Consider the following 12,060-nt stretch of genomic DNA (forward strand, 5'->3'; position numbering starts at 1 on the left):
TTTTTTTTACTCAAGCGTATTTGTAAGTCTGTTACTTTTTCATGTTTCAGTAACTGAGACCTTGAGAAGAGTAAAATCCGTGTTCATCTTTCCATCAGCTCATGTAATGAAGGGACAAATCCTTTTGTTAGTGGCTTCTTTAGATCCAACAGTCCTATCTCATGAGTGTTATCGTCATGTTCATTTTCCCTGAAGACACTTTCAGGTGTCCAAATAGCTTCTACGGCCAGCTGACCGTACCATGGCAGAAGAGAGCTTTGGTACCTGAGCAATCTAGCTTTTGTACCTGCAGCTCTGTGAAACCTCTGGCTTGTCATGGGTGTTACTACTCCACTCATTCTATTTGTTGGTTTAAAATCTCTTTGAAGTTAGTACAGTTCACAGTATTTGTCAGTTTGTGGGCCTTTCTATGTACAATAAAAGAAGTTTGAGTGAGATTTTGATACTATTTAGAAACTGCTGAGGGAGGGAGCCCGCAGTTTGCTCGTAAATGAGACATCTCCCTTTTAGACCAGGTCTAATGATAACTCACCAGACCTCAGTGGCTTCTATTCAGCATGAGATATCAGGGCAGCAAACTGCAGGAACTCAGAGAGAACAAGATGAATTTAAATATCATAGAATCATAGAATGGTTTTGGTTGGAAGGGACCCCCAAAGACCATCTAGTCCAACCCCCCTGCCATGAGCAGGGACTGTGTCAGATCCACTTGACCCCCAGCCATACTTTGGTTCAGGGTGACTAAGGAGCAAGAGGTGTCACACCCTGTGGTGAACCTGCGAGCTGGAAAGCTCCTGGCTCACCTACAAGGGAGTGAAGATGCCTCAGAAGAATATTTCGAAAGGTGGTTTTGAAGCCTAAAAATGCAAGATAACGAAAGTACATAACAAGATAACAGAGCTAAAAAGAAGATGACTGTCTTGTCTGTACTATTGACTAGCAGCCAACTACTTCACTCCATAAATATTACCATCAGGATGGGCCCAATTTGAGCTCTCCCTGAATTGCAGCTGGACTGCACGCCAGGTGACTCTCCCCTTGAGCAGGGACGCCCCTCAAGGTTTGAGATTCCTTATCTGAGACTAAGAGATCTTTCCTTGCCCAAGGTAGAGAGGTCCCTTACTTGTGACAGATCCTTGGTAAGTGACTGATAGCACGCTGAATTAATACTAATGAAACATTACTAATCCATGTAGCTACTTAATATTATTATAAACTTTGTATGGACAATTCCATTGGTCATAAACTGTTGTCCAAGTCTAAGATTGGACCTGGCTGCACCTAAGCTCCATCAGGAGTTTAGAAAGGAAGGGGGGCCACTCTGAACCTCTTGACTCAATGGGAGGGTCTTCCTTACCCTTTGCATCTCCAGCCTCAGTGTGAATCATTCTAACTCAATTCTAACTCATTTTTCCTTTGTATGTTTCTTCCATGCAGTAATTAATAAGGTGAACCTTGCCATCAAACTTACTGAACATTGGTAGACCACCATTAAACTTTGTTAAATTCCATTGAATTAAAATCATTATTTTACCCCAATAAAACATGTTGCTGCTTCGCTCTTTGGAGTGAGGTGCATTCCACTTGTCCGCGACAGGGACATCTTCAACTAGGTCAGGTTGCTCAGAGCCCCATGCAACCTGACCTTGAATGTTTCCAGGGATGGGGCATCTACCACCTCTTTGGGCAATCGGTTCCAGTGTTTCACCACACTCATCATAAAAAATGTATTTGTTATATCTAGCTTGAATCTACCAGCTTTTAGTTTAAATATCTCAGTAGAGCACTGAGTTTGAAACATCAAATGCAGAACAAAAAAATGAAATAAAATTTAAAAAATAGGAGTTGGTGCTAACCTCTAAGATAGAAGTTTTGGCTGGGGAAGAAAAAAAAGGTGCACAGGAAGTGTGGGGGTTGGAAGAGAAGAAAATGCTCTTGTTGGGGATGGGTGACGGTTAAGAGCAGCCGTAGTCACAGGGAGCTGATCTGAAGCATAGAGGGGATGTGTGATCTGCAGGATCTTGGCGGGGCCCAGGGAACACTCTAAAAAGGTGAGGAAATGAGGACAGAAATGCACATAGAGTATGTTACTACTCAGAGTATGTTAATACTTTGTTAGCATCTATATAGTTCTTATGTTGTCAGAGCAGAGCGCATCACATCAGGTTGCTCTGTAACGTCTGTGTGTTATGTGCTGCTTTCTCCTGTTCTCCTGAAAAATTAGCTCCTCTGAGTGAACTGTTTCTGGGGCTGGAGCTCTGAGAAATGTTAGCTTGAGCTACACTGGGGGGCTGCAGCAGCGCTGCTCCAGTGGCTCTGCTCAGGTGGGCTCCAGTCTTCTTTCTGCACTGGGAAGCTGCCCTGACCTCGTTGCTCGTGAAGTAGCCGGTCGTTCAAAGAGAGTGTCCTTATGGATAAAATCCAAAGCTTTGCTCCTTCACTGGGAGTTATGTAGGTGTGTGGGCAAATTAGATGAGGCCGATGCACGGTGCCGTTAACGGCAAGATCTTTGCGAACTGGTGGTTGGAGCTTAAAAATTATTCTAGGTGTGAACGGGGGGAAATTGAATTTTAAGTTTCAAATAATATCTAAGTTTCTCTTTTGAATTCAAAACTAGTAACAAGCAAAATTATTCTAATGATTAAGTGGTGTTGATATATCTACTGCTTTGCTAACAGTACTTAAAACAATTGTGAAGGCATAGAAAGTCAGTTAAAACAAACTTCTTTACCAATTTGTAGTCTAATATCTTAAATCTTGAGAGGAAGGGGAGGGCTCCACAGTCATATTAAAACTTTCTCACTTTGAAGAGTTTCTGTTTTCTTATCTACAATGAGAACCTTCTTTCTTTCTTTGTTCTAAAAATACCTATAGGTACTGTATGCTGGTGCTAGCACATAGCTTCCTCCTGCTGCTTTTAAATTACTGTTTCCAAGGCAGTTTGATGCTTGTACATGTACATCTGATCCAATTAAAGTGGGCATTTTCACTTTGAGTTTGTACGTAAAAAAAATTTTCTTTGAAATTGGAAAAGTGGTATTGTTTCTGGCTTGAGTACTGTAACTGAAATGAGGCCTCTGAAACAGAGGCATGTGCTGAGGTGGGAGAGGTTCCCCGAAATGCCCCAGGAGCAAGTGTCAGTCTTTCTGGGAAGATTTCAGAGATGGCCCCTAACTCGGCTGTTTTGTCCAGATAAGTGGAAAATGAGAGTGACCTGCTGCTGCCCTCATTTTGAAGCTTTTCCTCTTGATCCCTGTAATCCCAAACCCACGTGGACTCCTGTTTCCAACCCGGTGTATAACTACCGCAGCCCTGCCAGGGTGCAACCCTTGGCCATCCCCACTTTACAAAGGCAAAATATCTGACTTGCTCCTGTGGCATGACTCGCTCTCTGCTGCCTGAAGCATGGCTAAGCTTTGGTCATTTTTTTTTCTAAAATAAAGAATCTTGGTATTTAGATTTGTTCTCTGCAGAAGGTTTTGATTCATTGCAGTGGTGATAAGTGAGTCCCATTGATTATACCAGAATAACCAAGATCGCGTTTGGCTTTGGTTTTCCAAGAGTTTAATTTTAGAAGAGTGGCTTCTTTCAAGCTGATTTCTCTTTTTCATACATGCCGTGTTACTCCATTATGGCTATCGGAGGTGCCAAGGATGAGCTTCAGGATGTTTAATCCTTCTTGCTCAGAAGCCAACAGAGAGAAACCTATTTTAAGGAAATGAAGAAAATACAATTTTCTTTCACTTCTTCATGCTGCTCGCAATGAAATGTAAAGCCTTCAGGATAAATTTTAATACTGAGAAATGAATAAATATTTGCACCACAAAAGGCAACTTTTATTACAAAGCTATGCTACTGACTACAATTAGTCTCCTCTTTATGTAGGTTTAAAGAAATTGTGTATGTGTAGAACTAAGACTTAGCCCTAAGAGTTATTTTATGCTTCATTAAGATTTTCTTTTAAATCTTATATCCTTCAGATTTCTCTTGAGAAGCACCTGAATCAATTGTGTTGGCCTGTATGCAAAGTAATATGCCTCCTCTCTTGCAGTGTCTATGTAGCCATAGTCCAAAAATAGTAAAGGTGGTGAGCCAAGCTAGATGTAGTGGGAGGCCAGTCTAGATTTTGCCATCAGTCTAGATTTTGCCATTTTTCTGGAAGTTTCTGTTGTCACTGGAGCAAAAACAATAATTCAGCTGACTAAACATAGGTGTCTGCATTGGGGGGAGCTGACTGGCTCTCTGGACTCCATTGGTTCTGTTAATTAGGTTTCTACTGACTAGAATGAGAACTTGAGCACTGATCTCATAGTTACCCAAATGTGTATGTCTTAATATCAAATGGAGTCTACCCTAGGACCTCAGTTAATTTCTCCACATGTAGGAGTATAGTTAAATTTGAATATTATCTCAGTTGCTGTAGAGTATCTGTGACATCCGCATGGGACTAATCTGCTGAAGAGCCTTGCCCTCCTGGTCTGGGTTTGGGAGGCCAGATGAATTCACAGCAATACCTAAATTGACACTAGATGCCCCTGTTTAGAGACTTGAATCCTGTCCTGTGTGTCTACATGTGCGTTGAGTATCTGGGTTCCCAAAACTGTCCAGAGTCCTCCTTGTAGTGGAACTTAGCGGCCTGACCTTTTTAAAATATCTTCTCCCCCTACCCCGCCATTACCCAGAACTGAAAGATGTAGAGGGGAAGCTCAGATGTGTATGTTTTCATGCTCAGGGCTGCAGGAGAGGAATCTGGAAACAAAAAATTATTTTGCATGCCTTAACGGTACCTCTTACTGTTTGACACAGCATAGGTACGGGAGCAGAAAGTCGGATGCAGAGAAAAGGGAGGAAGCAGACCAGAACGTGCTTGTGAACCATAAGTAATGCAACATACACGTGCTCTGATATTTTAAGAACTTTGGGTTGGGGCATAGTTTTGATCAGTCTGACGTTTCATTTGAAGTGAAAATCTGATGTTTACTTGAAATATGCATGCTGTGTATTATAGGAATGTGTCTGCTTGGTTAAGAGTTTGCTCACTAGACTTTGGGACAGTGAAGTAGTGAGTAATGTGAAAGCTTCATCTGTTGGCTGTGAGACCCAGCACATATTGCTCAGACTGTAGCTTGAGCAGCTGTACAGCTTCTTACTCATCTCCCTTAACTGTGGACAGGACTGCCCACTGCTGCACTTCATCACCAGCATGGACAAGAAAATCCGTGACGTGTTTTCTGGTTAGCTAACATGGAATACAGTTTGTTGGCATTTCTTCTTAAAGAAATATGGACTTTGATTATTCTGTTACTAAGATGCAATGTTTGAAACAACTATATACAGAAAACAACTTTTCTCAGGTCGCTGTACCAGGACAGATGCAGCCTTCTTACACCAAGATGGTATACCTTGGCGCTTGTATCCTTCAGTTCCATAAAGAAAAGGAATCAATGGCTGCATGAGATGCAACACATGTAAAACAGAAAATAGCTAAAATGAATGTAATTATATATGCTTCAACTTCTGGTTTCCCTGAAAAGCAGTTTTGTAGCATCTTTGGAATGAGTTTTTGTTGCATTTTTTTTTTTGCCTCCCCATTTTTATTATTGTCACTGTCATTACCTTCTGAAGGTCATCTTTTAGCTCCTATCATTGCTGTTGCTCTGAAGCTTATAGGTTTTTCAAAGACGTGATAATAAGTATATGCAGATTCCATTTTCTTGTATGGTTTTATTGTTCTGCTGAAATGAATGCTGTGCAGGGAGAAAATCAGGAGAGCCAAAGCACAGCTAGAGCTCAACCTAGCTACAGCTGTTAAGGATAACAAAAAATGTTTCTCTAAATTCATTAACAACAAAAGGAGGATTAGGGAAAATCTCCCTCCCTTACTGGATGCAGAGGGAAACACAGTCACAAAGGATGAGGAAAAGGCTGAGGTGCTCAACGCCTACTTTGCCTCAGTCTTTAGCAGTGGAACTAGCTGTTCCCTGGGCACCCAGCCTCGTCAGCTAGGAGACAGGGAGGGGAAGCTGGACGAGGTCATTGCAATTAAAGAGGAAGTGATCAGTGACCTGCTACACCGCTTGGATGCGCACAAGTCTATGGGACCGGATGGGTTACATCCAAGAGTGCTGAAAGAGTTGGCAGATGTGCTCGCCAAGCCACTTTCCATTATCTACCTGAAGTCATGGCTAACTGGGGAGGTCCCAATGGACTGGAGGGTAGCAAATGTAGCACCCATCTACAAAAAAGGCAGAAAGGAGGATCCAGGAAACTATAGGCCTGTCAGTCTGACCTCGGTAGCAGGGAAGGTCATGGAGCAGATCATCTTGAGTGCCATTACAAGTCATATAATGGACAAGCAGGGGATCAGGCCTAGTCAGCATGGGTTTATGAAAGGCAGGTCCTGCCTGATGAACCTGATCTCCTTCTATGACAAGGTGACCAGATTATTGGATGAGGGAAAGGCTGTGGACATTGTCTAGCTAGACTTTCGAAAAGCATTTGACACTGTTCCCCATAGAATTTTCATGGAAAAACTGGCAGCTCATGGCCTGGATGAGCATACGATCTGCTGGATCAAGCACTGGCTGGATGGGCGGTCCCAAAGACTGGTGGTCAATGGAGTTAAATCCAGCTGGCGGCCGGTCACAAGTGGTGTCCCTCAGGGCTCGGTGTTGGGACCATTTCTGTTTAACATCTTTATTGATGACCTTGATAAGGACCTAGAGTGTATCATCAGCAAGTTTGCAGATGACACGAAGCTAAGCGGGAGTGTTGATCTACATGAGGATAGGGAGGCTCTACAGAGAGACTTGGGTAGATTGGACCGATGGGCCAATGCTAGTGGAATGAGCTTCAACAAGGCCAAGTGCCAGGTCCTGCACTTGGGCCACAACAACCCCATGCATCGCTACAGGCTTGGGGCAGTGTGGCTGGAGAGCTGCCTGGCAGAAAAGGACCTGGGGGTTCTAATTGACAAGCGGCTGAACATGAGCCAGCAGTGTGCCCAGGTGGCCAAGAAAGCCAATGCCATCCTGGCTTGTATTAGAAATAGTGTGACCAGCAGAAGTAGGGAGGTGATTGTCCCCCTGTACTCAGCACTGGTGAGGCCACACCTTGAGTATTGTGTCCAGTTCTGGGCACCTCAATACAAGAGAGAAATCGAGGTGCTGGAGCGAGTGCAGAGGAGGGCAACGAAGCTGGTGAAGGGCCTGGAGGATAAATCTTATGAGGAGTGACTGAAGGAGCTGGGACTGTTTAGTTTGAGGAAGAGGAGGCTGAGGGGAGACCTCATCACTCTCTACAACTACTTGAAAGGACATTGTAGAGAGGTTGGTGCTGGTCTCTTCTCACAGGTAATTAGCGATAGAACAAGAGGGAATGGGTTCAAGCTGCAGCAGGGTAGGTTTAGGCTGGACATTAGGAAAAAATTCTTCACAGAAAGAGTGGTTAGACACTTGAATAGGCTGCCCAGGGAGGTGGTGGAGTCACCATCCCTGAATGTGTTTAAGAGTCATTTAGATTCGGTGTTAAGGGATATGGTGTAAGGGAGAACTTTGTAGAGTGGAGTTGATGGTTGGACTCGATGATCCCAAGGGTCTTTTCCAACCTAAATGATTCTATGATTCTATGATTCTAATGTGAATTTAATTTCAGAGGATGAAAACAGTATTTTTGACTAATTAGTAACTCTACTGAGATGCTGAACTTAATCCCTTGAATCTTTGGCTAGGACTTGTTTTTATTTATTTATTTACCTTCCAAAATATAAAGCTGCTTTAATCACTTTGCAGTCCTTATACTGAACCTTACATACTGAACCTTACATACTGAACCTTGCATCAGTATATATGTCAGAGAAGTACTTCACCATTTCATGGAAACTTTTTAGCAAAAAAAAAAAAAGAACAAGTTCCCACGACAAGTAGACAAAATCTCACGTGTCATCTAAATATTAGATAGATCGCAACAACTGTTCTTGCAGGTGTGTTTGGCATTTTGCATAATCACATTTGCATTTTGACAGATTTGTGCTCATGGTGTGAATCCCCTCTTCATTTTGCATCCCTAGACACTTGGGTTGTGTGGGAGTGAGAATTGAGCATGCTTTTTCTTGTGACGGGCTATTGAGCCTGTGATTTGTTGAGGGGGGGCCCTACACACTCCCATTTTAAGATAGCGCTGGCTAATGCAGAAGTTCCTAACTTGAGGTTCCAAATTGTTTTGTTTGTTTGTTTGTTTGTTTGTTTGTTTGTTTTAGTGCCGACTTGCAGATTTAAAAATTCTCTGACATGACAAATAGTTATGCACGTCTCTCCATCTTAGAAATAAAGAAATATTGTGGTCACTGGTGCCTAGTGACAGGACCAGAGGCAGCTGGCACAACCTGACACAGGAGGGTCCGTCTGAACATCAGGGAACACTTTTTCACTGTGAGGGTGACCCAGCACTGGCACAGGTTGTCCAGGGAGGCTGTGGAGTCTCCATCCTTGGAGATACTCAGAAGACATGTGGACATGGTCCTGAGCAACCAGCTGTCAGTGGCCCTGCTTGAGCTGGGGGGTTGGGCCAGATGACCTCCAGAGGTGTCTGCCAACCTCAACCGGTCTGTGATTCTGTGAAATACTATGTTTGGTCAAAGACGCTAATTCTCACTGAAGCTAATAAGATCACATCTTCCTTGTACAACAGTCAGAGGTGCTTTTAATCCAGGAGAGGCTGTTTATCTGCACTATCTGTGTCAAGGAAATTAGTTGTGAGAGCAGACCCTGATGGTCCTCAGCACATGGATGGGGAGGGAAGCCCTGTAAATCTGAAGAACTCTTTACAATTGGCTACGATACATCAAACAATATATAAAATGCCTTTTCAGGAAGAAAAGCAGCCTAACGAAACATTAAATACATCTGCCAATAAAGATTACATAAGTGGAAAAGATGGATGGAGGGATGCCTGTTTATGTTTAAAAATAAAGAGCGTTAGTGAAAGGTGAAAGTATATTTCATTGCAAATTAATTTCTTCATCTCCAATTTGCACTGCCTTGCTTGTGCTAGTACGTGGGAATAAAAATCTTGATACTTTTGGCAGTGGTAAGCAGTCTATAAAACAGAAATACCTTATTTCCATTATATTCCCTTATGAAAAAGGAGTTACTCGGCACACCTTTAGCTAGATAAACTGTTGAAATTGGAAGACTTAGATCGAAAAACTGCTCTCCTGCCCTCTAGTGTTGCTGTACAAGACCCAAATCAGCTGATGGATTTGTGTCCGTGTGAATTTATGCTGTCTTTTGGAAAACTGAAAACTTAAAAATTGATCCTTAGTCTAAGTGGAAGATGACACTGGGAGACCAAAGATGTTTTGAGCTTTCAGTAGTCACCTGCAGAGTTAAAGCACTGTTGTGTTTTAATGGACCATGCCGCCGTTCACTCACTCACGTACACACACCCCAGAGGGTAGGGAGAAGAGGGAGAAAAGGAGGGAAAAAACCACTTATGGGTTGAGATAAAGACCGTTTAATAGCACAGTAACGGAAGAGAAAATAATAATAATAATAATAATAATAATAATAATAATAATAATAATAATAATAATAATAATAATAATAATAATAATAATGGTAAAAGAATATACAAAATAAAATGACGCAATGCAACTGCTCTCACCACACGATGATCGGTTGCCCAGCCCGTCCCGCGCACAGATCATGGATCCCTGCCCCCCGGCCAACCCCCATTTATACACCGAGCGTGACGTCTGTGGTATGGAACATTCCCTTGGCCAGCTTGTCCTGTCTGTGCTCCCTCCCAGCTTCTGTGGGAAGCTGAAAAAGTCCTTGACTTACCTATAAACATTACTTAGCAACAACTAAAACAATCTGTGTTATCAACATTTTTCTCATACTAAATCCAAAACACAGCAGCTACTAGGAAGAACATTAACTCTATCCCAGCTGAAACTAGGACAAACAATTTTATTTTTCATAACCATTATTGCATATTCTCTCTTTTTTGTTGTTGTTTTTTTGTTTGTTTTAAAGCAGGATGGCATTTGTAGTTTATTTTCCACTGTAGGTCTAATAAATGTGTGAAGATATGTATTAGGTAGTGATTTTTTTAAAATGTTTCATGTCATTAACTCTTCTGTTGATCCTAATCGCTGTATAAGTACCAAAGTAAAATACACAGTAGAATTGGTCTTGTTTTGTTAGTTTTTTTCTCTTTTTAATTTTTTTTCATTCTTTTATTTATGTATTTATTTATTTAGGCTTTGCTGATGGAAACACTTGGTTAAATTCAAGTCAAACTAGACACTTCAAATGTGGTTATGGCTACATATCATTTAGTCTGGGTTTGCAGAACTAATCGTAGTCGTTGGAAACCTGTTCCCATTCTGTCTTAAATGTTTCTTCTGGATCACAAAAATATCATAAAGCTCACTGTCTTCTCTAGTTTAATTTTTCTAAGTATGTTTACTCATGTAGCCATTATGCCTAGGATCTGGAGTTTGTCTTCTACTTATTTCCAGATTCCCCTCTCCTCGCCTTTTACTTTCCTCCTCCAGTCTTTAGGTATGGCTCAGTCTCTTCCTTCTGGCAGTCCCACGTGGCTTTCGTCAGAAATAGCTAGCCAGCATTTAATAACCTTTGAAATTCCCAAGTGTAGACCCTGACTATTGCCAAAATAGGTATTATGCCATGACTTTTTGCACTATGTAAATAATGTAAACATATGAATAATAAGACATTTGTAACAATAGGCTCAACTGCAAAAAGAAGAGAATTCCTTAGTGAGATGTTGTTAAAATAAAATATCATCAACAAATTTGTCATCTGGAACTCCATAATATGTGCCAACGGAAGTTTTTATGAATGGCTTTTTCTTGGTGATGGTTTTTATTTTTTATAAACTGTGAAATAATCCTCCAACCCTCAGCCAGACATTGGAAACCTGGTCTTCACAATACTAAGGCTAAAGAGAAATGGCCAACTAACACACAGCAACGTAGTATTGCTTTCTCGGTTGGATTTTTATGCACCCTTGCGAGGTTGAGCATTAATATGGTCCTGCAGTATAAAGGCAAGTTTATTTTACTCCGGTTTAGTTGATATTCTTTGCCTAACACCCAACCAAAAGCAAAGGTGCTGCCAGACAACAGCAGGGGTCACTGTTAAACGTGATTATAATGAGTCTCGGGGCAGTTTATTTGCAAACTGAACCTGTATCAATATATCAGCCATTCCAAGATTTGGATGAATTTTATTTCTCCAACTATTTTATTTCATCTGGAAGGAAGATAAACAAACGGATACCAAGATTTAACTGGGTGGCGGAATCTGTCTTCTGATCTATACGCAATCTTTCCAAAGGCATAACTTGTGTTTTGCATTCTTCCACGCTCATTTGTCACAGCATGGAATGATCTTACAAGTAGTTTTAGTCTTTTTTTTGATGAGTAAACTGAGATAAATGCCCTGTCTCAGACTAGGTTCATGGAACCAAACAGGACCCACTGCGAAGAACCTGAAGTGCCACAGAGTCACATTAGTCAGCAGGGTCTGAGGATGTCTCTTGCAGAACCAGTACCTTTAGCTCCTGTTCAGCATGGCTATGCAGACAGAGCCCTATTCCTTGGGTATTTTATTTTTTAACAGTGATTAATGAATTCTTCACCTATATTTTAAGTTTGAAAATAATCTCCTCCTGTTTCTTAGATTAATGAGAGATGAGAGTTGCATCAGCTTCAAGTCTTTGTCCTGAGTTGCATGGGAAATTAGAAAGGTTTCGGTAGCCTTCGTTATTTTCATCTCGTTCAGTGTGTGCAGCTGCAGGCCGTGGCTTGTACCATGAGGGCACACCTCTTTGGGTTGTATGTCTTTCCTCAGCAATATCATATTATGCGATCAAGATGTATTGCAGGGGAAGGCTGCAACCCTAGAAAGCATCTCCTCCAGCATGGGTCCTTTTTGCTCGTGTATTGGAGGGAAGGGAGGGAAGAGACCTAGTGGGAAGCACGGCCTTTGCAGCTTTATGGTGCAACCACCTCTCTTCTGCTCCAGGACC

Source organism: Larus michahellis, chromosome 1, assembly GCF_964199755.1.
Source record: "Larus michahellis chromosome 1, bLarMic1.1, whole genome shotgun sequence".
Classification (NCBI taxonomy): domain Eukaryota; kingdom Metazoa; phylum Chordata; class Aves; order Charadriiformes; family Laridae; genus Larus; species Larus michahellis.